At 40.8% G+C, this 21,776-nt stretch overlaps 1 protein-coding gene across 2 annotated transcripts in view; it reads left to right on the top strand.

Annotated features, from left to right (window-relative positions):
* Nucleotides 1-21,776, top strand: part of SLC1A2 (solute carrier family 1 member 2) — an 89,684-nt gene that overhangs the window by 541 nt on the left and 67,367 nt on the right. The window contains exon 1 of one of the 2 annotated variants that reach the window (XM_064657757.1): nucleotides 2,050-2,070. The exons of the other annotated variant lie outside the window; for it this stretch is intronic. The gene's annotated coding sequence lies outside the window, so the exon portion shown is untranslated. Of the gene's footprint in view, nucleotides 1-2,049; nucleotides 2,071-21,776 lie in introns of those variants that run through there. 2 annotated transcript variants of the gene reach the window in all.

The raw sequence follows: 21,776 nt of genomic DNA, 5'->3' as shown, positions 1-21,776 counted from the left end.
AGAATAATTAGGGAGCGAGAGGAAACGAGAAGCAGACTAGCCACATATAGAAGAGGAAGAGGGGAGAAAGAATTTCAAATATGAGCCACTGAAAAGGTCTTGGTTTTCCTCCCATCACTTCTTTATTTAACCCCTGGAGGGCAGATCAAGCTTAAACCACCTGCCTGAAAGAAGAGTCCAAGTGAATGGTTAACTCAAGAGAGAGGGGGAATCTGTTTCCTAAATAGAATAGTAATAATAGTAGTAGTAATAATAATAATAATAATTATTATTATTATTATTTCAAAAAGAATCAAGGACCTGTCCTCCCAGCCATCCCTTAAAAAGGCAACAAACAAATCCAACTTCTCCACTTGAGGAGTTGTGCAATTTTGTAGTTCTGTGCCAAATGCGTTACAGTGCTAGCAAGAGAAATGCTGGGAAGGGCAAAGGGTTCTACAAGAAGCTTTAAAGAAAAGCTAACACAGTTTAGCTCTGGTAGTGTCTGTCAGAAGGAAACTGTTCTCCCTACCCATGCCAGGATTGCAAGAATCAGCCACTTTGTTGCTCTCTGATAGGGTTGGGGGCTTCTTCAGTTTATAGAGTAACTGATAGTAGGAAAGAAAAGAAAAGGTTTCTTTGATCTCTGCTTGCCCTCTTATAACACTAGCTAGTATTAGACTGCGTTTAGTGTGAGCCTCCTCTTTATCCCTGGATGTTGTCATGTTGTATCAGCATGATCTGCTCTGGATAGGACTCTTTGAGGACAGAGTGCAAAAGGGAGCTCAGTTTATATTGCCTTTGTGTCTCAGGTTGAAAGACTTGCTGAGTTGATTTAAATAACCCAACACGTGTCTGGGAGAGTGTGCACACAAGTGTCCCGTTACCTGGTCAGAAGAAGGAACTGACTCTCTGTGCAGTGGCCCCCAAGCAGTTGGCTTGGGAGGAGTGGAATGTTAGAAAGTATTAGTTTTGGTTGCTTTAGAAAAAGGACTGACAAAGTGCAAATCTGTAAGGCTCTTCTGACTTTTCACAGGACTGTGACAGAAGTAATAAACTTACCATTTGCTATTACCTTGCCTTTGCATGGAATTTCTGCACTAAATGTATACATTTTTGTTTTGGTAGCAGCCCAGTAATTTAACCTGCCCTATACAGCATTTCCTCTGACAATGAAATCACTTAATTAGATACTGTCAACAAATGATCAGAGCCATGAGGAAGACGCTCAGAGATGGAAGAACAAGCCTACATCCATAGGGTTGCAGCTCTGTCCCTTCTGTATCCTTGGATTACTCCAACTATCGTTCTCCTCTGGGTGCTGCAGTCACCTGCTCTTTGTATTCCCACATAAGGTGACTGTAGAGGTCTGTGCTTGTTTTGGACCAGTGGAAGAATGTGGGATTTGTTTTGCAAGGGTTTAATAAAAGGAGACATGACAAGAGATGACTGTGGTAGAGAAATGTGTCAACTTTGGATGAAAGAAGTTTTTAAATGTGTGTAGAAAGAGAAGTACTTTTAAAAGAAGTTGGATGAACACATGAGCTAAAAAAGATCAGAGTGCCAAAACCAAAAAGGTTTCAGTGGATGCATGTTCTTGCTCTCCTTACGGAACAGAGCTAAATTGTCAGGATGAGAAAAGAAAAGGTTTAGGCCTTGCTTGCAAACCTTTTAGGAAATTTACCTGGATTAAGACAAGCTGAAACTGTTATTTGATGTGATTCAGCTAGTAGCTGGTGATAGCTGAAAGAGGTATGGAAAACAAGTCAAGTGGGAAGCATTTCACTTGTCAATCCCTTTTTACCAGTGAGAACCTCTTCCAAAACTGAATTGTCATCTTTCTCTCCCCTCAAGTAAAAAGCTGAGGATAGAGATTAGCTTTCACTCTGGTGTAAAGGTCAGCAAACTGAGGCATCATAAGGATCATCAGGGAAAGTGAACATTGACTGGACCTTGTTCAAGAAGGCTTTCCACCGGCAGTGGCACAATGTGAGAGCGGTAGCAGAGAGTGCCCATTGCTGCAAGCAGAGCAGTGTGTCTCAGGCACACACAGATACATTGGAGAAAGACCTGCTGGAGGTGGGGACAAAGGTATTGTGTCATTGGCTCTTGAGATGTTCAGCTACATATGTTAGTCGACATGAGAAATATGTAAATGCTTTATTTTGTGGTGATAAAACTACTCCAACCACAGTAATTTTTTGCAGTGAGTTATTTCTCCTCTAACAGGGGAGCTTACATAAAATCTCCAAAGTGAGGATGTCAGGGATGTGGCAGGATACTTGACGGACAACAAAAGGCATACTTACACAGAGGAAGGTAATTCTGTATTCCATGGTTAAGAAGTAAAAAGCTGGATTTTGCTAGGAAAGATTTCCTTGTCTCCACCTTTCCAGTTGTTATTTCCTTTTCTTTCAATGTCTTGTCAGGTTACACTTATCCATGTTTGGAATTTTGCGGCATAATTCTTTCTGTTTCAGGAGGATGGTGGACAATGGGAAACTTCAACTGGTAGAAAGGGAGAAAGGAAGTGTTCAACAACATGGCAAAATCAGACCCATGCATCCCCTGAATCTGTCTTACTGTAGTTTCAGCTAGTGAGGTTTTGGCTGACTGTTAAATACACTGTCTCTATCTTGATGGTTAAGTCTGTCTTTCACAAAATCCCCTGATACAGATCTCATCACTAAGGTGGATTTTTGGTGTTTAGTGCATGCTGAAAACGGAAAATAGCTAATTCAAGGAGGAAGGGCTAGCACCAAGTACTGATGCTGTTAAGGGTTTCTTGGGTTTATGTTCTCTGTTTAAATGTCCTCTGCTGGCTATGACTGCAGGCAGGGTGCTGCTGGGAGATTTGGCCTTCTTACCTGTAGTGGCATTGCCTTTCATGAGTGCTTACTGTGGTTCAAAGATCCCACAACATTAGTTTATATTTGCAGGTTGTGGTGTATGGCATAGGGCACACTATGCAGTAGGTTGATCTATGGAGATTTACCATAGCAGAGCATTTCAGCATTTCCATTGCTTTTACAGGGTCTTGATAGAACCTTAAGGTTAAATGAGATTGACTCTGATCCAATTGATGCCCATGTCTGCCTTCAGACCTTTGAGCAAAATCCTGAACACCTTGCTGCATGTGGTTTTATTATGGCTCTCATCTCTCACTTCAGTGTTACTGTTCAAAAGGGAAAGAATGCATACCTTGCTACTGATTTGTTTTGTTGGTTTTTGTTGTTTTTTTTAATAAAAACACCACAGATTAGTGTAACCTAGAGATAGGGTTTAGATGTTAAATCAGCTTTATTACTCAGATATTAAACCTTGAGTATTTAAGTTACGTATTTTACTTATTTGAATGATACTGATTTAAATACTCTGAAAACCTAGAGATGTGTTTGTATTTTGTATGCTTCTAAAGAGTGGGAGTTTCAGGTGTGAAGTCTGGATTTGGGTCTGTTCCTTCAAGAATACAGCCACTAGGAGACACTATCACTGCATCTGTAGTAGCAAATTAAACAGAGACAGAGGAGGTGTCTGAGCCTGGAGCTCAACCCTCTTTGTGCAGGTCAGCCTCAGAGCAGCCCACCATGGTCTGGCCAGGCACCCCTCTCCCAGCCCACAGGTGTAGTTAGGGAGTCAGTGTGGGCCAGTGGACGTTCCCAGTGGACAGTTTGGATATGATCACCATATTTTGGAGAGTTTAATAGTACTGATGTGGGCTCTCCCATTTCCGTTTCTCTCAGTTCTAGAGAATGACTCCAGGGAAGGTCTGTGGAAAGCCCAGAGATTTTGCCCATATGGATATGTGGTACACAGTTAACAGGCAAGTCTGGGTGTGCGTGTGGAGGCACCCTGCTACAGAATAAATCCCGTGAAGTGGAATAGTCTGAAACATTATTATGTTTGATAGACAGAAGTCTGGGTAATTGCTTAGCGTTGCGGTTTGACTAGTGAAATAGTTTTAAGTGCTTCTCAGTTTTATGTACACTTAATATAAATGGTGTTTATGTAACATGAAATGGCACAAATGCAGTGCTCCTATTCTGTTCAGAGTAGTAGATAAACCACATGGAAACTACAGAGATCCCTACTCTGGTATTTGACTTTATCAATATCTCACTTAACAAGAAAAAAACCAAAATGAAACAAAAAACCCTGATCTGTGGTCCATTCCTCCTCTCCAAACTTGCTTGTTCATACATCCTATTTCTATAGATACTCTATCTTCATCCCAAGTTGCATTGTCTCTGAAGCTACAGTTGCAGCATCATCAGTACTGTTTGTCTGTGCTACTGGATCACCAAACAATAAAAGTTTGGTCCAGATCAGGGAGCATATTTGGTTTCTCTAAAATTAACCACAGCATATAGTATGGAATTTACATGGGTTTTATATTAGCTGTAGAAAAATGGTTATTAGTCAATTCAACATAAGTTAACACAGGAGGTACAGATAATAAATACTTACCTGGCATCAGGCCCTGTGAATACAAGTTAAGCTGTCAACATTTTTTGAACAAATTTGAACTTTCAGAATTACTTTACTATACAGGATTATTTTTTTAGTTATGCAGCTGTGGTGGGTTTAGATCTTGGAGTAGGAGTTATAAGCCATTTTCTGCATTGTTAAGACAAAGCCTGAAAGGGAGATTGCCAGCATTTATTATGCATCTAGCCTGGAGACAACAGGACACACCTAAGTGAGTCAGAAAAACTAACTTTGCATTTCATTGTAGGGTTCAGGCGCCTACATAGGGGAGTGGGGTTTCAGGATCTGACACATACAACAACCACACCCACAGATTTCTTGCCATCTGAGTTCTTATTCTGTAATTTACCCACAAAATTTCTCTACATGGAAACTTGATGAATTATTCTGCCACAAATGTTTAGATATTTCAAAGGATGAAATCTTACAAGTGCTCTTGCTGTTATTCTTATGCAGGATTTGACCAACACCAACATAGGATAGAGATGTTTTACCCTATGCTCTTAGACATTTTTCAGGACAGATGGGGAGGAGGTAGCCTGTTAATTAGACATATCAGCTGTGGCTCTGACCTCATTTCACTGTGGACAATTGCAAATCTCGCATCAATTTCAATGAAAGAGAATTAGGCTTTTCAGGAGATAACTCACGTTCCTTAAAACCAACCTAATGACACGATAGTTCTCATGGCCCCAGCCTTCAGTCTGGCCATGAGGTACACTTTCAAAAAGAAGTTGTCACCTAGACGTAGCTCCATTTTTGAACATATTCAGTCCTTTTATAGACACATAAGGATTAATATACTTCTTATAAGGTCTACAGGGAATTATTTATTCTGAACTTTTTGGAAAAAGCACGTTATAGTATTGGATTAGATATACAAAGCTAAAGGGAGATCATGCTTCCCTAAAAAATTATTAAAATTTTCAAAAGATTGTCTTACTATAGGTTTCTGTGAGATAAACAGATATGTACAAGAACATACATGCAGATGTATGTGTTCAAGTGCCCTAAGAACTCAGCATACAAAGCGGTACTGTATTGCTATACTAGCAAATTATTGCATTTAATTTTCTCTTCTTCATTTTCCTGTTTCCCCCGATCTACAGGCTGTTTCAACCAGGATCCCTAATAACTATAAATCTGTGTTTAAAGGGTCTCATTTTTTTGTTTGAAAAAGGCTGTCACTAAAGCTCTATCCTCTCACCTGTGTGGCAGTGTGGTTGACATAGGGGGTTCTTTCTCCATGTAGATGACAGTGGGAACACTGGGACTCTGTAAGCAGGAGGTTACAGAGCCCACATTAACACTGGCCTGCAGTATTAGGCTATCTTTGCAAAGAGTTGGCTTCATACAGAAGCAATCTGTGTGCTTGAGAGAGGTATGGAGTGAAGGCACAGTGCTAACAAGGGGGCCTACATCTGCAGGACCTTCTCATATAATACCTTTTCATCTTCTGTGTGATTTACATCCCTTTCCCCGGCAGAATGTGTTGCAATACCTGCTATTTAGAACAATTAATTCTATGAGTTCTTGAAAATGTTGGCTGGGTGTGTCAAATCCATCATCTCTGTTATTGTCCATCTGCTAATGAAACTCCTCTCTCTCCAACTTAGTGCAGTAGTTCACATCATTTTAGCCTCGAGCTCATTAGTTTAAAATGCTATTTCCAGAGGCAACAAGCAATAAAAGTAAGTGTGCTTTTATATATTTAATCTTACTTCTGTATTAATTTAAAGCCTGTCAGTGTGCTTAAAAGTTTTAAGACAATTAACTACAATACATGTTTTGGTGCTTAGGAAGGAAAACAGACTAAGTTCAAAGATCATCATAGTTTCTAACTTTTATCTTTAACATATTTGGTTCCTGCATAAGCAATTCCAAATTGGGTATTCTCACAAGGAAGAACATAGAAGAAACAAGGCATAAAAGAAGGCTGCTTGCAGGCATCTTTAGGAGAACAGCGTGGAATTAAAAAAAATGCAGTATTTCTGGTTCACTGTTGTGTCTGGGAAATCAAATTAATTGAAGCATTTTAAGTAAAATATGATAGAATGAGATTTTAAAAATTAAAAACATTTAATTTTTGTTTTTCAAAAACAAATGCTTAGTTTCAGCTTCAATTTAGAAGACTAAAATGGTGGGACCTCCAATACGGAGAAAAAGATTTTGCTATGTATTACGGAAATGTTTTGCGTAGACTAAAGCAATATTTGTCTTTTTTTGTGTTTTGCTTTTTTTAAATTTTTTTTTTATTTTGCTGACAAACTCAAAACATATCTTTTTTTAGTGTGACTGCAACTGATCAATTTCCTGGCTTTTTAAAAATAAAAACACCAAGTTAAAAATCAGTAGTTTTCCAGGCTGCTCTCAGCTCTGTGGCTTTTTTTACTCTTTATCAACATGAGTTAAACTCTGGGCTATTCCTGTAAGCATTTAAATTTATTGAGAACCATAGAATCAAATACGAGTTTGGTTTGGAAGGAGCCTTTAAAATTCATCTAGTCCAAATCCCCTGCAATAAGTGGGGCCATCTTCAACTAGATCAGGTTGCTCAGAGCTGAGTCCAACCTGACCTTGACTGTTTCCGGGAAAGGGGCATCCACCATGTCCCGAGACAACCTGTTCCTGTGTTTTACCACCCTCATTGTAAGAAACTTCTTTCTTGTATCTAATCTAAATCTACCCTCTTTCAGTTTAAATGCATTATCCCTTCTCCTATCACAACAGACCCTGCTAAAAAGTCTGTCCCCGTCTTTCTTGGAAGCCCACTTTAAATACTAAAAGGCTGCAATAAGGTCTCCCTGGAAACAGGAGAACATGTGCGGGCTGAACATCCCCAGTTCTCTCAGCCTTTCCTCATAGGAAAGGTGCTCCAACTCTCATAATTTTTGTGGACCTACTCTAACTCTATGCCTTTCCTGCGCAGAGGACTCCACAGTTGAACAGAGTACTCCACGTGGATTCTCAGGAGAGCAGAGTTGAGGGGGACAATCACCTCCCTTGACCTGCTGGCCACGTCTTTTGATGCAGCTCAGGATGGATTTCTGGGCTGCAAGCACCCAGTGTTGCCTCATGTCCAGCTTTTCAACCACCAGAATTCCCAAGTCCCTCTTGGCACACCTGCTCTCAAGTTCTTCTCCCAGTCCGTACTCATGTCTGGGATTGTCCTGACCCAGGGGCAGCACCTTGCACTTGAATTTATTGAATCTCATGATCACCTTTGAGATCATTGAGTGCAGACATAAACCTGCCACTGCCAAGTCTACCCCTAAACCAGGTCCCTAAGTGCCACATCTACACATCTTTTAAGTACCTCCAGAGATGATGACCCAACCACTTCACTGGGCATCCTGTTCCAATGCTTAACAACCCTTTCTATGAAGAAATTTTTCCTAATATCCAATCTAAGCCTCCCCTGGTGCAACTTGAGGCCACTTCCTCTTCTCCTATCACTTGCTACTTAGGAGAAGAGAGTGACCCCCACCTGTCTACAGCCTCCTTTTAGGGAGTTGTAGAGAGCAATAAAGCACACACACACACACCCCGGCCTCCTTTTCTCCAGGCTAAACAATCTCATTTCCCTCAGCTGCTCCTCACAAAACTTTTGTTCCAGCGCCTTTACCAGCTCTGTTGGCCTTCTTTGGACATGCTCCGTTGCCTCACCATTTTTGTTGCAGTGAGGGGCCCAAATGTCAATATACTCAAAGTGTCATCTCTGTTGTCCATCTTTTCAGTCCTTTGTGGCTTCTGTTTTGCCTTTTTTAATAATAATTCTCTTGCCCTGTCCCTTGGCACTGGTGATTCATCTAGGGTCTCTGTGAAAACAGCCAGTTGAGATGAGGTTATGCCAAGTCTCTGTGCTTCAGTACTGCTCTGTTTAGTTTGGAGTAAAATGTTCTTCCCTGGCTGCATACAAATGCATTTCTGATTCTGTCTTCAGCTGGTTCACTGGTGTTGCTTCCAAAACTTCCAGAAAGTTTTGAGCCTTTTTTTCTGTCAATCTCACAGCATGTTGGTATATTTTGTGGTGTTGATTTTCACAACTGCAGTTTTTCAGTGTTGGTTTTTAATACTGGTAACCATATCTAGGCATAGGGCCTGCTTGCCTGACTCTGTTCAAGGACCATCATGCAACTGCCACTACCAAATTCAGGATCCTTGAGGCTCATCCATGAATTGAGCTTTTTCTTATTCTGTCATAGCTCATTATGAACTACATCTCTAATAAGAAGATAATGGACAGGACCTCTGAAGCAGGTATCTTGGGGCAAATTTAGATTTAATCAATCATCTCTTTGGTGTCTTGAGAATAATCAGTGATGTATCAAAGTGTAAAATCTGTGTGAGTGAGAAGATGGTCAGTTTGGTACTAGAACCCTTAGAAGATTACAAGTAAAACCTGCATTCAAACTGATACTTGTCAAAAGTGTAAATACATTAATTTATTTCTTTACATTTATCCCAGGGAAGACAGGTAAATAGGTCAAAGGGGAGTTACATCACCTGCTAGTTTACACTTCTGTGTGAATCAAGTTAGTTTCACTTAGCCCTACTGCCAAAGTTATGCCTCACAACTGGGAGTGACTGCACTTCTGATTTACTTGTGGCCTCCTCAAGCCATACCATGTGGTTTCCAGATGGTGGACTTCATCTCCCCTGAGGCAGGAACCCCTGGTGTTTGCCTTTCCAACTGTTCATTGTACTTTCTGTACTGTCATTTACCCAGCAGCTGAATTAAGGTTGGATCTTTGGAGATTTACTCTCTTGCAGGGACAATGACAGAGATTAAACAGTAAACAAGTCACGTGCACTTGTAAGCTTCTGACACACTGCACATCATTCACAAAGGCTGTTTGGCAGGTGCTGTGAGCAAACCTGTTCATTCCTACTCGTTTGGACAAGTGTGTCTCATGCAGCACCCTCTTAGAGGGGTTGACTAACACTCGTAGTACGCATTTCCAATCTGGAGGAGTAACATGACCAGGGACCAGTTTAGCTCCTGAAGGTGGTGTAACTATATGAGCCCAGCATTGTATCCAAGCTAGTGACTGCCTCTTATTCCAGCTAATTATCTTGGATGCAGAAGAGCACTAGTATGGATGTGCCAGGCTAGCACAGAGGCAGACACTGATACCCTTTATATACCAGGTTCAACCCATACAGAGTCTGAAAGCCTGTTTCTCAGTCCAAGGAAAAAATATCAGTGTTATTTCTGAGTATGAAAATTAGGGCCAGCATTTGTGAGTTTTACAAACCTCTAACTGTCTAGGACCGTGGCTTCCTTAATTAAAAAAATGCCAACACATGCGTAACATGTATCTGGGAATATGAGAGTGGACTAGAGGCTCTTCAGAGGTCCCTTCCAACTTTAACTGTTCCGAGATTCTGTGCACCACAAATACATAGTATACAGCCATCTCCATGCAGTGTCTTCATATCCTAGTTCTTGGATATGGCTGTGATACCATGTTCTGCTGGCACACCATCCTGTAATGTACGCATCCATTTTACTGATTTTTCATGAGATTGGCTTCAGGCTACGTATACATGAATAATAGTCCAGCCCAAAAGAAATGCTTGGTCCTGATAAGTCCACACTATGGTGGTTACTATGTGAAGAGCCTTAGGTTTGCTCCTTGTATTGGATCTGGCTGAGCTGGAGTTCATTTCCCCAAAGCCCCCCTCACAGTGCTGTGCTTTGCATTGGCAGCTAGAAGGGTGTTTATAACACACCGGTGTTTTGGCTGCTGCTGAGCACAGCACCAACACTATAACATTTCTTCCTCAATCGAGGGCAAGATCCAGGGAGGGGACCCAAGTAGCACAGCTGACCCAGACTGACCACAGGGATATTCCATTCCATGTGACGTCAGCTCAGATATAAAAGCTAAGGCAAGGAGCAGGAGGGCGGGCATTCATTGTCTCCAGTGGCTGCCTGCTGAGGAACTGTTATGCGTGCTGAAGCCCTGCTTCTCAGAAGTGGCTGACCATCACTGCTGGTGGAAAGTAGAGAATAAACCCTGCTATCTTTCACTTCACTTTTCTTTTGTGCGTACAAGCTTCCGCTTTGCTTTTTGCTTTAAATAAATTGCCTTATCCCAACCCATGAGTTGTTTTTCCACCTTACTCTGTCCCCTGTCCGGCTGGGAAGGGGAGTGATACAGCGTCTGGGTCGGCACCTGGTGTCCAGCTGAGGTCAACCCACTACACTCCTCTAGTGCATTTCATGGTGTAGCTTAATCCAAAAGTAATTCGGTGCATCTGCCCCAACACAGCTCCACAGTGTGAACCAGAGCACAGCAGGTGGGCATCTTCAGGAGGTTCACTCCAGAAGCTCACTTCGGACTAAATTGCTAATATAAGTTTACCCTCAGTTGATTACCAATATGCCCCAGGTAAGTGCTCCCCACTGGGCAGGTTCCTGGCAGGCTCTTGTCATCTTGTGGCTCTTGTCATCCTCTGGCTACTCATGTACATGCTGGCAGCATGGCTCCTTTTGTGTCCACAAGCTGAGGTGCTGCCATGGCCTGTTGAGTCACTTGCCTAAGTTGCTGGTGAACAGTACTTGGCCTACTCACCACAAGGAGCACAGAGTGGGGCAAAGCCTGGCTGGAGGTAAAGCACAGGTTCCAATTACACAGAATGTGGAGGCTTCTGTTGCGAATTCATGCCAAGTGTGCAGGGGGTTCTTGGCCTCATACAGTGGCAGAAGCAGCATCCCCAGTGCTTATGGTTTAGTACACTTCCTTTGAGGCAGAAAGCTATCTCATTAATTAAGCATCTGGTCCTTATCTGTGTAAGACCTACTTTTGCTATAGTAACTGAGAAAAGATTTGTCCATAAAAGCGCACATGTATATAAAAACGTCATCCACATACGGGCATGCGTATGGGAATTAATTAACACCTGGCTACTATTTATATCACAGCAATTTAGGTCAGGAAGTGAAAAACAGATCAGAATCCTCCACCTGACATTTTAGGAGGACAGAACAGGCAGATTACAATGTCCCATGCTGGAAACTGCCAGGAAATACTATTCCTATTGACATAGAAGTGCCAGAGGGATCTTCACAGCTATGTAGGGCAAAGGCATACAAAACCTGTCGCGCTGTAACACCAAAGCACTCAGTAGGAGGCTGCCTGCTTCCAGGATTAGCTGTTGCCCTTCTTCTTGCTTTCTTTCCCGTCCCATTTGCAGGTGTATGTTCCCCGCTGGTCTGCTGAAGGGAGTTCCCAACGACACTTTCCAAGGGGAACCTGGAGAGGATCTTCCGAAAGATATGGTAGTGGGCTCAAAGTTAAGGGCAGAAGGCCTTCGTAGCAGTCAGTCTCTTCGAGTTGCTGGAGTGCCTTGAGGAGGACATTCCTGTCTCCTTTTTCTGGGAACGGTTTTGTGTCACACGGTGGCACCCTTGCAAACCAAATAAAGCTTGAACTCCCACTGCAGCCTCTCTCAGGGAGGTCTAAGGGGTCTTCACTCTCACTCAGTAACTGAGGCTTCTATGTCTTTTGGATGTTGATCCCCTAACTGTGTCTGACTTGAAATCAGTGAATAGGTAGAAAGACTTACTGGGCAGCAGGAAACAGATAAAACCCACAAGGAAAGTGTGGTTGTGTAAGCCCTGTTTTTTTTAGGTAGCCTGGCAATAGACACAAACTCATAGTGCAAAGGGTAAAATCCCAGTATGTTGGTTGGTATTTATCCTATTTATTTTTGCCAAGGCACTTCTTTTTTTCCTCAAAAATATTTAACAATGAGGTGTTACTATCAGGAGCAGTTAAGGATTTTGTGAAACATAATACAAGAATATATGTAGCTAGATTCACACTGAAGGAATCCCATTCTGGCCACATGGATTCTCGACAGCTTCCTGGCTCAGGCAGAGGTATTGTGTTACCAAGTTCTCTTAAACAGTTGTTATTTTGCCTTTTCACAAATGAGGTATGCTGCTGAGTTTAGGTACTTCAGTTTTGTAAGCCTCTGCATCTTAGGAGATCAATCCACTTGAGATATTGCTTTTTGTCACTGTGCTGTCCAAAAGCCTGGGCCAAGGATCACAGCCTAGCTGTGCATTAACTCTTACATACATTTATTGGAGAAAGACAGGTAGTTATCTGCTTTGGACAACTTACACTCTCTTACAGAGCTCCAGCAAGCTGCTGCAGTGAAGGTGTGTCAGTGTTTATTACCAGAACCTCTTTGTGTGCTGCATTTTTCTAGCTAAAAAAAGACACCATCAGTTATTATGGCGCTTTGATTTTGGATCCCTGGTGATGGTAGGAGTAAGGTGGAGTCCAAAACCAACTCAATTTGTAGGTGTTATTTATTCGCTAACCTACATATAATTCAAAATATAAATGGTTAGTTAATCTATAGGTATTGTCCAAAGCAGGAGAAAATAATGCATTTTTCTCTCTTGAGGGAGTAGTAAAGATGTAGTCTTAGAAAGGCTTGAATGCCTGTGTCTTTATTCCTGTCCATTTTAAACATGCTCCCAAAATATCCTGTGGAGCCAGCATATGTAGCCCTTAACAATAAAAATATGAAGATAATAGTATTTTATTTGTGACATTTTCTCCTCTGTCTGGATCACTCAGTCTAGGTTTGCCATTTGCTTTGATAAGTGATTTTCTGTTGTATGTCATGCTGTTCAACCTGCATATGAAACTTGTTCATTGCTCAGACTTCTTGACGAATTGATGAAATGACAGTGTAGGATTGATACAATGAACTTGAAAAAATGTTAAGTGACAGTTTAATTCCACTGGGTGGTAACAGTTCATAATATTTTCTATTCAGGCTGTGCATTGAAGGTACAAAATCACTGTGATAGCTGAATCAGTGTAACAGCCATCATATCCCTCCTCCTTGTGAAAGTATGGGAGGATTTAAGTAGTCAGCACATCTGAGATTGCTAGGCTACTCCTGACAGCCATAGTCTGCTGAGTGCTGGAGATGATGAGAAGAAAAGGCTATAGCTCTCACATTAAAACCATTGGCTTTATTTCTGCAAAGGGAACATTGAACACGGTCACTTGGAAACTGCTTATTGCTGATGAAAGGAACCTGGCACAACAGGACATGGGTTGAACAGGGACATCCAACTGCAGAAACAGCAGTTGGTGCCTGGAGGTCAGACTTGGCCTCAAGGCTGAGAACTGAAGAGGGGAACATATATTAATTACCGTCTTGTACCTGTGTGTTAATGCCTGGTAATTACCCTGGGTTATGCAGTGACTATACATCATCCTCCAAGTGAAGTATTTCCATAATTTTGGACACCATAAGGACATCACAGGAGCTGACATATTCTGTTGCTTTGTGTTTCCAAGGAGGAGAGAAAGTAAAGAGAAGGAGGATTTTAACTTCCAGCCAGTTACCTTCTATTTATACTCCCTCTGCCATCAAGAAAGATGATAGTTTTGTCAGCATATCTTCTCATCCATGATGCAGCAAGAGTGGCTACATTGAGCTGTTATTTTTCCAGTCTATTAGTAATCCTGCATACCAGAATGCCTAAGGTGTGCTTCTTTGGGGCTAAAATTTTATGTACAGGAAGTCTAATGTCTCCTAATTTGTCTTCCTGTGTAAACAAAGAAATCAGTGACAGTTTACGAGAAGTAATGTACTCTCATCTTTATAGGTGGAAAGTTAATCTATGAAGTTTGCTCTGTGTCACATGGCGGTGGATAAGAAAAGTGTTCTGTCACCGTGGCCAGTCAAATAATGCAAAACTATCTGTCTCCCATATTTTTCATCCCAGGTGATGTTGGTTACACTTTTGCTGCTTGACTAGAGCAGAGGGGCCACATGAGGGGCTCAGCTTGCTTCTTTGTGTGCACCTGCAGTGGTTTCCCTCCTCTTGTGAAAATACCATGTTGTCTTCAGATTTGTTGAACTATTTGGGAAAGCTTAGGTTCTCCTTTTGCTTTCTCTCAGTTGTTTTTTTTTTTCAAGCTGAATCTTAAAATATCCAAAACCCTGACAAATGCAATTTATTTTTAGAGGCAGGCTGCCTTTCTCAGTGCTGTTTCTAAGCACTGTTGTGAACTGATGTGTTTATTAACAGTGGCTGATTTGTAAACCTAGGCTTTTAGACATCAAAAGGACATACCTGTAGGATAGAGAGGAGATTTTCCAGTGATGGGAAGTACACTAGTGGCAGATGTACATCAAAATCTGGAATGGAAAGATCTTTATTGGCAGACGACCAGCTTATTGCATTTCGCAAATCTTCCATCGCTATCTGTTTTGCTGGCTATTGCAAAAAAGTACTCAGGAACAGGAAAGTCAAAACCTATCTGAATCTGACTGTGTCTTTACCAGTTTTCTGGAATAACATGTCATGTTTCAACATGTAGTTTCTTCCTCATAGCTCATGCTCGTGACATAACTTCAGATTCTGCCTAGCAGGACAGAGTAGCAGGAAACAGAAAAGTTATTGTAGGAGTTGATTAAGCACGATAACACCCTAGAAAAATATTTGTTACCTGACAAAGTGTAAAAGAACAGAATAGTGTGTTTTCTTGAAATTGGTCATAAACAATTATTGTGAATGGTCTTCCTTGTTTAAAGAAGATGCTTACACATCTGCTGAGACATGGGAGATGTTTTTACATACAGACACATACTAAAAGAAACACATTCAAACATGCAGTCACTATTATTATGTAAGGGGTAATCTGCTACTAAATTGTCAGGTGTCTGTAGGACACAACTGACAAACATGACATAGTTGAAAATTGTCCCATTTGATACACTGCAAAATTTACATTAAAGTGAAGAGGGCATAGCTATCATTTGATGTGTTTAGGTATTACTGACCTCAAACCATTTCTTAATTTCTTAAAGTTTTATTGAGAAATTTTGTTCACCATGTCCCAAGTTCAGTGTAAAAGAAATATTTGGTCTCTGGAAGTGATCTTCACAGTCCCCTCCCAGTTTAAATCAGAATATTCTAGCAGGTGCTGTAATTTTCAAACCTTTACAATAATTTAGACTGGTTAGTGAGTGTACTGCATCCTTATAATGTATTTCCTCCTCAACATTTCCTTTGTCCAGAGCCTCTGGAGAAGATGGTATAGGAGGTGGCTAAGCTGTATCTGTATCTTTCAGTGTCTTCTTGGGTGAATATCCTTCTGTCCACTCTTAATTCCTTTTGAAATACTCACATTATGTATGTGAAACAGAAAAGACTCCAGATTTTAGCCTTAAATCTTGTCCGCTTCTAAAATCCTTTAGCGTAGCTAACAGTCATCCCTGACAAGTTGTTCCACTGTTAGTGTTTTCAAACCATGAGCATTAACTTGACATAGTGATTCATATTTGTTTTTTTCAAGGCCTACGATGGACAGCTAGAAAAATTGCAGTAAATACCCACTGTAAAAGAAAATATGTCGAGTTAACTTATCTGTTTTGTGGACAATGCTGAATCTGATTTCATATAAAAAAGCCCACTCACAGCTCAGCAAGGGTAACAATCAATGACTCCCCCGGCAGGGAGAGAGACCACCTTTGTCTTATTGTTCAACATTGGTAACAATGGTTAGAAGTCTCTGACTTTATCTGTGGATTCCATATCAATGACACCACTCAAATACATTTCAGTAGGTTTTGAATCAATGCACAGGCATACATTCTACATGAAGATGTCATATTTTATAAGTTTTGTTTAAAATGCCTTCTTCCAGGCCAGTGGGATTATTTACTATGAGTGTTCCTGTGCAAAAATGAAAAATGATAAGTTAAATTTCACCATCGTGTTATTATTTGTCCATAACACTTTTGTTATGTTTAGTTTCTTTTTTTTTCCTATTCACTCAATCCACATAGAAAGTGGAAGTTTCCTATGGCTTATTTAGTGCCTGTGTGGATAGAGCTTGTATCAAAGACTCTACATGCACTGTACCTCGATGGTTCCTGGCAGACTCAGTAAACAGACTCTCTTGTGTGAGGGTGTATTCTCAGTAACTGTGAGTGCAAATATCCACGCTCATGTAGACACCAGTGTTCACGTGCAGCATCCCACAAGTTTGCCCAGACATTCTAGCATGCCTTAGACCTGAAAATTTTTCGCTCTCAATATTTGAATGGATCAAGTAGTGACAAAAACTATAATAGGATTTAACAGTTTTGGCTACCTGGTCTCTTCTGTTTACACTATAAACCTCTGTGTCATATTTTTTCTTCGGACTATTGGCAATAGTTGGTCACATGAACTAGAATCAGACTTGATAGTTGCTAGAACTAATCCATGTTACAAATGTCAGGTTTTAATTGAAAAGGAAGTGAGGAAAAAAGTGCATTCTAAACAAATACTTCTTTTAATAGGTGAAAGGTAGGTATTCTGCCTGTTTGTTACATTTTAAATCTTTACTCATTGCAAGAATGAATAAAAGTTAATTACAAAGGAATGCAGGGAAGGTGGTGCACATTTAATTGCATCTTTCTTGGCCAGCTTTGCGTAGGCTGTTTGGGTTTGCCAGTACAGACTGTTCTGATTATTTGCCCATGTTCTGGCAATCACTTCTCATTGGTTATAATAGTGGAAAATTTCATTTCAAGTTTACTCTTCCTTCAGTGAGACTACTGCCAGTGTGGTTGGCAGGAAGAAAGCAGTGTCAGTGGAACAGGCTGGTCTTTTTGCTCAAGCCCAGACTTTCATGGAATACGTGATATGTGTCATGTAAATTCTAATGTTTTTCTGGATTACCTGTTATCTGAAAGCCTTTCTTTAGAAGTCCTTCACAGCTGCTCACAAACATGCTGGCACTCTGTCTGGAAATGTATGGGCTTGCCTACTGTGAAGCATGCTGTTTGGCTGATGGGCTGTGCACAAGCTACTAGCTACCCTGCACTAAATCCTCACACAGATATGATTACGTCAAAGGAAAGGGAAAGTATTTAACTATACCTTGAAAGTGTAGACCCAGTATGGCACCTTTGCCTGCACCTCAATGGATTATTAGTACAGGCAAGCCTTTAGAATTGTAAAAGCTTTTCTGCCCCCCCCATCACAACTTTCAATTTACTGTGAGTTTCAGCAGCTTTGTTTTCTTTGGCTGGATTCTAAACAGGACTGCCCAGATGAGACCAGGAGATGGGGTTAAAGAATTGATTTTGACTCTGCTTGTTTCTGACTGCCAGCTAGCAGTACAAGAGATACTCTGCAAGTTTGAGCCTGGCAGCTAATAAAACCACTGGATGTTATGCACAAAATGAATTTGACTCATACTTGTCTTAAAAATACCAAGTCAGAGTCACAGGCCTTTGCATGTTGCAGACTTTGCCCAGTTCCCTTGTGCTGTGGGTGTGAAAGGAGCAGGACACTTGTGAGAACAAGTAGTGCACAATTGCTTGTGACTCTTAGGGAGAAAAAAAAACCAAAACATGTAGAGCTCTGTAACATATGGTATGCAGAAATGGGGTTAAAAAGCTAACTTTCTCAGATCTCCCTTCACAGGGCATTTTGTTAGCAGTAAATCCTGCCATACAGTAAATGCTGCCTTACAGTAATACATAACCACGAGGGCACAACAAAGCTGTATGGGAGTGTGTAATTAACACTAAAAAAAAAGATGACTTAAGAAAACCAAAACAAGCCAAGTAGATGCTTCCCTAATGAGGCTGTGAGGAAAATGCTCGCATTTAGTAAGTGGACTTTTTTTTTTATTAAATACCATAAATAGGCTAATGAAACTCCATTTAGGAATACACTGACAATATGCCTTCCAAGTTGCAGTTGTGAAGTGACATTTTTTCCTGCCTTAGAAAAATACAAACCTGAAATTCAATTCTGCCAACAGATGGAGAGCAAAGATTCACTGTATTAAACAAATAGATTAATAATACTCAGATCTTCTTTAAAATACAAAAAATGACATATTTTGAAATTTATATCTGTGATTTTTTTCATTTGCTCCCCAAAGCAGAATGGAAAGGGATTGGCGGTTCGTATCATCAAACCCAGCTAATCACATTTTTTTAAGTGGAGAAAGACCAGTCTTTGCTTCTCCCTATTTGCTTAATGCTGCTGTATCTGGATTTAGGGTAACATGCTGGTAAAACACAAATTGGGATGTGGGGGTGGGTGCTTAAGGTACAGAGAGAGCTAGGTTTGGTCAGAAACGGATTTAGAGAGCTGAAACCTTGTTATTGCCTCTTTATACAGTTAGCCTCTAGGTCCAGATCTTTCAAACTGCTGAGATTTCTCTACCTGTTCTCTGGTCTGGAGTGATGTGGGGAAGCACCAGTCAAGGAGGGTTGTGCTGCTGCATTAGTCCAGTGCTGCAGCTGAGCTACTGTGCCTTGTCTGTCAAATTAGCCTGCGTCTGATATCATGGTAACCCTTCTGGTCAGCCTGAGCAGGGGGAGTCTGTTTCTGCCTGTGTTATGCTGCTTGAGCCCTGAGAGTCAGTTGTGGTGCAGCAGCCCTTCTGCAGGCTGACCCTAGAGCACCTTGCATGGTGGAATAGGAAGGACATGGTTGTTGCAGAGCTGAGATCTGTTCTCTGTCAGGTTCAGTTCAGACAAGAACCTGAACCCAAAGGCCAACCTGCCAAACTAAAATCCTGTCTAGACCATTAGATACCATTCTTAGGGCATTTAATACAATACTTTTAGTGTGCATAGTCATATTCTAGTGCAACATAAGAGATTATGAATTAACTTTTACCTGTTACTCACTTCTTCCTACTACCTTATTCACAGCTCATCCCAAATATGTGCATGCCGAGCTTCTCTTTGATCTTCATTTCCCTTTTAGATCTTAGTCATATGCAGTTTCTCTGAGTTTTTTTTTCTCTCCTAGCCTTAGATTTTAATCTGAACTGTAGTTACCTGATGGCTTCACTTCGTGTTAGCATGCTCACTGTCACCTCTAGGTCAGAGTGAATTCAGTGCTTATGAATGATGCTAAATGAGCAATTGAGAAGAATTTGAAGCTAGCGTTTGTCCATGGGTAGGAAGGTCTGAATATTGCCTCAGTACAGTCTTTCAGAGAGGCCTCCAAATGTACAAACATCTGATTTGTGTAAGTTTGAAAAATCTCATCCTACCTCTTGCAGGGAGTGAATCCAGTCCCAACAGACTGGATCCTTTGGATTCTCCCTGCTGTGTCTACCACAAGTAATGTTTTTGTGGTTTGTGGGACTACTCCCTAGGAACTGAAATCAGTCTTTTTACATTTATCACAAAACTGCTGTTAATGGTTGGGCATTTTGGTCACAGCTGAGCCAGCCTGGACTGGGTCCAAGGATGATCCCAACTCCCCTCCCTTAGGCATCCAGTTCCACTCAATTGCAAAACCAACACCCTCCACTATGTAAAATTAACTCTGCCTCTCCCAAAATAAAAGCCCTTATGATATTGCAGTGTGCTGTTGCTCTGTCCATCATAAAGGAGTGGCCCTATTAGAGAAGCAAGGCTGAGTACATGTGCGCGACTCGTGCAGTAGTGAATTATGTATTGTTAATAATAATAATTACTCCAAGCTTATAAAAATGGCCTGACCTACAAGACCCTCCTTTTGAAATCATGGTCAGCACCACAGAGCAAACTGTGTATCTGTCACCATTCGTCTTGACTTGCTTTCGTGCTCCAGGGAACTGCAGGAGCTGTGCAAAAATGTGACACAGACCTTTCTGGACAAAGGACACAGGCTGAAGTAGTTCTGTCTTCACACTGGAGGTGGTTGTGTGAGTGCATGTATGCTCATATGCAACTGGTGCTCCATTAGGAGAAATAGATCCTATTATAATGTGAACATAAAACCCAGCAACTCTTTTCCAGGAAGTGCAGTGAGACAGGAAATGGAAACTAGGAGTATTTATTGTTGCTTTCTCTTAGCCAGGTGACTTTGCAGACAGTGAGATGTATTATCTGCTTGTGTTCACTGGTCATCGCTCCACTGACTTCAGTGCAGTTCTGTCAGTTTATGTCAGCAGAGATCTGACCTTCTGCTTGCCTGAAATTTATTTAGAAAATCCATCATTCAGGCAGTTGCAGGCTGTGTGTTTTATGGGGCAACCTCAGCTGTAGTGTATGCACATCTACCTACCTTTGTCAAGACATAGACTGTTCATGTTCAAAGCAGCCCAAATATGTTTTTATGAATAAAGATCCCAGACATTACTATGGCAACCTAATGCTGTCAGTAAATTATTAATGGTTTTCAGCAGCAGAAAATGCAAAATCCTGTTCCTGATTGCTGTGCACTGTGGTGTCATGTGTTTTAATGAGAAAATAGTGCCAGACTTTTGTAGCACTGGGATTTCACAGTACAGTATGTAAGCTATTTTTCTTTATGTATTTTTCTTGGAGCATTGTTTTCTACTCTGAAGCTTTAAGCAGCTCTAGCAGTTTATCTAACTATTAACAGACAGAATGGGTTATGTTTAAAAGGGAGTTTCTTCCACTGAGCTTCAAAGTTCCAATGCAGAACTCACTTGGTTTAAATTTTGTATAGAAGATGCCTTCTGACATTTAAAAAATTACTATTTTAAATTAGAATCTAGGTGGTTTTTTGGCCAATACATATGTAGGGAAAGACTGTGGTGGTCTAATTTTCAAAGGAAATAAAAGCTAAGCTGATGAGCTCTGAAATTCTGATTTTGTACTATTTATTGAGAATTTTCATAATGGATTTTACTTGCTCAGATCCACCCTCCCCCAAACATACTTCAAACATTTTCTTTTATAAAATTTCCTGGAAATTTTTTTGGGGGTTTAGTATGAAAATCATCATGAAGATAAGAGGACAATTCGCTTGGAAATGAAACATGCCAGTGGCATGATTTGAGGGCAGAATATTTTCCATCTTTAATATCAAGATCAAGGTATACTTCGGGTATCGGCAGAGAGAGCAACTGTTCTCTAGAGGGTCAGACAACTACTTTAAAGCTTACAAAACTTGTTGACACAATGCTTGCTTTTTCAAAAGGCTCTTAGTAACTTCTGTTGTAGGACTTTACTGCTTTAAGACTACCTGTAGATGTGATCATGCTTATCGATTTTTCTCATGTATGTACCATCAGGTTTTTTTGGTTATTCAGATTTGTCTTTATTCTTAGTCTTTACTCACTAAGGGATTTGATTGGTGGCTCGCAGGTAAGAATTAAATTTCTGGTAGTGTTGAATATTGGTTACAAAAATGGCAGAAAGTCTTTAAAATGTGATTTAAGAAACACGTAGGTATTAACCTCTACTATTCATGGTCTGTGAATATGCTCTAGGAAAATACAGATATTTAACACGTATGCCAAGAAGAAAATTCACTAGAGGTAGTTGTGCTTAAAAATACTGGG

The sequence above is a fragment of the Pseudopipra pipra genome, chromosome 6, assembly GCF_036250125.1.
Source record: "Pseudopipra pipra isolate bDixPip1 chromosome 6, bDixPip1.hap1, whole genome shotgun sequence".
NCBI lineage: Eukaryota > Metazoa > Chordata > Aves > Passeriformes > Pipridae > Pseudopipra > Pseudopipra pipra.
This window is presented reverse-complemented; position numbering and strand designations above follow the sequence as displayed.